Below are 5209 nucleotides of genomic sequence, written 5' to 3'. Positions count from 1 at the left end.
ACGCCGCGGTCCTCTGAAGGAGAGGCAGGGGCGGGCGTGAGCCACGGGGCCCTCCGGAACCGCTTCCTCTTTTGCACCCTCCAGCCGTAAACAGGGAGAGAAACCCAGCTCGCCCTCCTCCCGAGCCCGGGAGCGCGCGCACTCTCCTCGACCCCCCCCCCCGGCGCCCGTCTCCATCCACCTCCTTGAATGTCGCGCCGGGGGGCTGCGAGGCCAGGAAGCTGCCGCTACTGTTCCCTGGAGAGACCGCCTGGGGCTCGGCTCCCGCGCATCCCCTCCGGCAAACAGGTGGTTGGCGGGGCGGGGGCGGCGCCGGGTCAGCAGCGCGGCCCTGGCCCTTGCGTGCTCTGCTGGGGCGCAGCCGTCCGGCCACGCTGTCCCGTGCCGGCCCCGACTTCGTAGCGGGCGACCTACCGCGTAGCAACGGCGGAAGGAAAACCGTTAGCCCGAGCCGAGGCAACGTCCCCTTCTGCGTCTCCGCAGCGCCGCGGGGAGCACGCGCGCCCGTTTCGTCCTCGTCACTAGGCGCAGCTCCCCGGAGCCTCCAAGCGGGATGAGCGCTCCCGCCGCGGCAGCTGCTCCGGATCCGCCACCGCCGCGGCACGTGTTGCTTCCTCGGCGCTTCGCGGTCGCCACAAGCTCTTGCTTCCTCCCGCCAGCCGACGCCGCAGTGCTCCCTGGTCCCTCCCGCCGCTGAGAAAACAACCCCTTTCCCCGCCCCTCTCCCATCCGAAACAGTCAAACGCCTTTTAATCCGGATGAATAGACCCCGAGAAACTTCCTCCGCACGGCCCCTGCGACGCCGCAACAGCCTCGACAGCGGGGGGGGGGGGCTTAGGAAACGACCCTCTTTTCCTCAGGGAAAGGCACCAAAATGCCCCCCCCCGGCCGGCTAAAGAAAACAGGCAGATTCGAATCGCTCTCGCTTCGCTTTCAAGAGCGGCGGCGGCGGCTGCAGAGACCCTGCGGTTGGCTGTGAGTCCACCACGAGCAGCAGCCCGAATTCAAAGAGACGCCTTGCGGGAGCGGGGAGAACAAGAGATGGATTCAGGGGACCGGCCCGCGGGAATCCCAGAGCGGCCTTCGACTAGCTGCTTGCGTTCCCATGAAACACTAAATCTTATACTAAGCTCGTGGGCGGAGTCCGCAGGGCAGACCGGGGGAACCAAAACCAGGAAGCAAGTTTGTGTTTCGGGATGAAGACCCGAGTACATCTTAGGCCGGCCCGACCTGCATGTCCGCGTGCCGAGTTCACAGTTCGGGGGGCCATAATGAGAATCCAGGCAACGAGCTTAGTTAGGGAAAGTCGGTTTGCTAAACCGGCAGGTGCGGTAGTAAAGGTGTCCTGTTGGGGCTGGGCAACTGTCGCCCCTCCCCTGCCCAGCTGTTGAACACCCCCCCCCCCGCTGCAGCCTTTCCCAAGAATTTTGCGCCACCCGCAAAGAGCCCTGAATCCGGAGGGTAAAGCGAGCAGCGCCCCCAGTTGTCCTCGGCCACTCTAGGCTGCCTCCGCTGCTTTGTGTTCGGATCGACTGCGTGGAAAGGGCGACCTCGCCGCCGCCTTCTGGTCCATGATCGGGAAGAGCGAGGGCCCCTCCGTTCCCTTCCTCCAGACCTTCTGGTCGTTCAGAGCGTTGGAGCCCCTTTTTCTTTTTGTCACCGCCGCCGCCAGGCGTCCCCGGCTTTATCTTCCCGTCCTTATTCGCCTCCGGAGCAGCATCGGTCAGGCGCGCTCGCATCTCCCATAATCTCCAGCCAATCGAGAAAGGTGTATTCCCTCCAGCTCTAGCAGGCTAGCGAGTGGGACTGGGGGCATTGTGGGAAATGAGAATGGGCAGGGGTGGAGGCAACCTTCCTGAGGCCCCTCTAGAAGCCAAGCGGGGGAGGCAGTTAAGAACCCAGCCAAGGAAGAACGAAGGGGCTGGGAGAGGTGGGCAACGGCCGAGGGGGTCTTCAAATGTGCCACTCCAGCCAAGGAGCAGCCAGGTGGGTCTGCCTGGCAAAGCCCCTCCAGGTGGCCTCCTGCCTTGAGGCAGGCACTGTTCAGGGAGGGGTCAGGCGCAGTCCCCAGAGCAGCTATGAGCAGTCGGGTGACTGTCTGCTCCAGCTTCAAGCAAGAGCTTGCCTGCCCCTGCTTCCCCTCAGCTGCCTCTTGGCGTAATGCACCACAGGACCCAGGCAGAACCTTTCAACCATGAAAGCCTGGCTTGTCCGCTTCTCCCTCCCCCCCATTTAACCTCTTGCTGCGGTGATTGGCAAGGGAGCTCTGGGAGGCTGTGCTGTCCCTGCCAGCCCAATTTCTTTTGGTGAAAGGGCAGGTGGCCTGGGCAAAGCTTGGCTGGCCACTAAGGCGGAACCATGTCATATTCATCAATGGACAGGGGTCCAAAATCTGTGATATGCTTCTGAGATCTTGAATTCCACAGCTTACACCATCCAGCCTTGCAACTGTTGCAATTAAACACCATGCTCTGGCTCTTTTCTGCAGCTCTTATCTGCAATGAGGGAGTTGGTTGCAAGGCATTCTTCACCTCTTCAGCCCCAAGTGCACATGACTGCTGCAGCCTGGCCCCACTCTCAGTCCTGCACATGGACGTCTGTCCACATTTCCAATGCTGTTGCCTCCCTCAGTTATCTGAAGCCTCAAGAGAGGAGCCCATCGTGCAAAGGACTTGATCCTGGAAATCTAGCCAGTTGCCTGGCCTGTGGTCTAAGGCCATCTGGCTGCTGAGCCTTGCTCAGAGCAAGCTACCCCTGCCAAACTGCCAGCTGCTTTCCCTTTAGAAGTGGGAGGCTGTAGCCCCCTCCCCCATCTCATTTGCCTTGTACAAATAAAAATCTTCCTCCTTTCTGAGCAGGCTGTAGTGGTTCTGATGCTCCCCCCTCCCCCCACCCTGAACAGAAGCCACACAGAGCCAGGGACCCAGTTAGCACCAGTTTAATACAACATGTGATTCTGCTTTTCCCCCCATTCCCATAATTGCACCCGCAACCAAGACACAAGCTGCTGGAGGTGGTGGTGTCAAAACACCTTTGGAAACACAACTGAAAAGATCTTGCTGTGGAAACGTTGGACAAGAACCATAGATTATTTGGTGTGTAGGAAGCACAAAATTACAGCCAGCAACTCAAGCATTTAATCACATAGCAACATGCCTCCAGAGTTGGCACTTGGGTTCCACCTGCGCTGAGGAGGGGCTGCTTGGGCAGAGCAGCTGCTCAGAGCAAGCCAGGCAGGGACAGGGGAAAACCTTGTTCCTACAAATAACTACAGGGAGCTGCAGGTGGGAGACATGGAAGGGGAGGAAGGGGAAGCTGGTAATCGCCAAGGTCCTAGGTTGCACAGAGCTCCTTCCCACTCGATGCAGAGTCCTGTGTCGGACAGCCAGAAGCTGGGCCTAGAGTCACTAGGCAACCTGGCCTCCTCTTTTTGCTGCACAAAAATGTGCCACGCTTTTACAGCTAACTCCCCACAAAAGGCTTTGGTTTCAAACAAGCCAGAAATAGTTGGGGGGGGGGAGAGACAGGCAGTAGGAGGTCAGGTTGGAAGACACAGGGAGAATTTTCAAGATTTGCCTGGGAAAAGCAGAAAGAGGCTGACCTGTGACTTTGGCCGCTGCCTCCCGACTCCAGCTTCCAAAATCGCAGACTCGCCCCCATTCTCAGGGCACTTCCAGGACCAGCAGAGGCTAAAGCAGAAACAGAAGGCAACTGCCAAGTGCTCCATTGGTGATGATAGGCTGTCACATCTGAGTACTTTTCCAGAAAGGTACCAACGGGCAGGCGTTCAAGTCCCTTAAACCCAGATCTTTCCAAAAGAATAAAGGCCGGCTCAGCCCTTGAGAGGAAGGATCGCAAGTCCCTCCTTAGAAGCCCAAGGTGGGAAGCAGTCCAAGGCCAAGTAGCCGATGCCACTGGGTTTAGCTTGGCCACCCTTCACCTGCTGGAGCATTCAGGAGCCGCAGTCCCAGCTCCAGAGAGCACCGTGTTGAGAAGCTGGTCTGGGAAAACTGGGTCTCCCTCCTTGAGGGTTAAAGAGGGACAAACTATCTTCCTTCCCTGCTTGTCGGGAGCCTAGAGAGTGGAATTTTCATCCCTCTTGAGGCCCAGCACGGCCCCTTCCTTGAGGAGAGAATGTGCAGCCGTGAGTTTCAGGCGGCCCAGCACTGAAGAGGTTAAGCCGAGCAGACTTAGCTTCCTGCACTGGGCCAAGGACAATGGGGAGGAAGAGGATGTCAGGGTCACAATAGCCGTGGCAGGATCCCAACACATTCCTCTGCCGTGGATACAGGAGAGGTAGAAAGAGAAGCCCTTGTTATTCCATCCCAGTTCCCCCCCCCAAAAAAAATGTTCTTGCCAAGGCATTGCAGCTTTAGGCCATGCCAGGAAGATGGAAGGGAGACTCTCTCCAGGGCAGGGCTGTCTGGCCAAGGCCGGGGGAAAGAGCTGGTGACTGGGGCTGGATTGCCCGTTGATCCCGTGGATAAATTAAGGCAGCCAGCTCACAGCTCATGAAAAAGGCAGGCTTGGGTATATGCCTGCTGTCATTGCACCATCGCTGGCTTAGGGCCTGACTGCACCCCATTGCAAATCCGGGCTTCCCCAGGCCTGATCCCCACATGGCCCTGGCGCTGCAGGCAATGTCTCCCTGGCAGTTTTGCTGCTGGATGGCAGCCACCTGAGCCCACTGAGGCCTGGCTGCAGGAGGAAGGCGAGGCGAGGCACACGAGATTGTCTGCTGCTGCTGGTGACCTCATGTCGGTGCCTTCCATGGGAAGACTGAAGCAGCAGCCCCAGGGCTTAGTTGGGGACATTGGCAGGATGCGATGCCACTGGCAGGGCTTCTTGGGCCAAGGCAGGACTCTCCGGGGAAGCCGCTGCGGATGTGGGCTCTGAAGCAGCCCGTGCCGTGCTCCTGGCCAGTCTATCCAGCCACCCGGCCCTTGTCTGACCCAGATCCAGATTTCACTTGGAGACAAACTTTAACACAGCAATAGCAGAAAATAAATAACATGGACCAGTAGAAAAGGCACCTTTGAGGCTTGTAGGCACTTAAGGTGAGGAATGGGTCCCACAGTTGAGTTCAGAACATCTCCCCCCAAGTATTGCAAGAGGGAAACTTCTTTGTCCATGCTAGGCTGTGTGACCCCTGGAAGGGATGCGGTCACCTCATCTAGCCAGCCGGGTAGTTTGGGGAGGCTGCGAGGAC

This window comes from Vipera berus (assembly GCF_964194415.1).
Source record: "Vipera berus genome assembly, chromosome: 11".
Taxonomy (NCBI): Eukaryota; Metazoa; Chordata; class Lepidosauria; order Squamata; family Viperidae; genus Vipera; species Vipera berus.
This window is presented reverse-complemented; position numbering follows the sequence as displayed.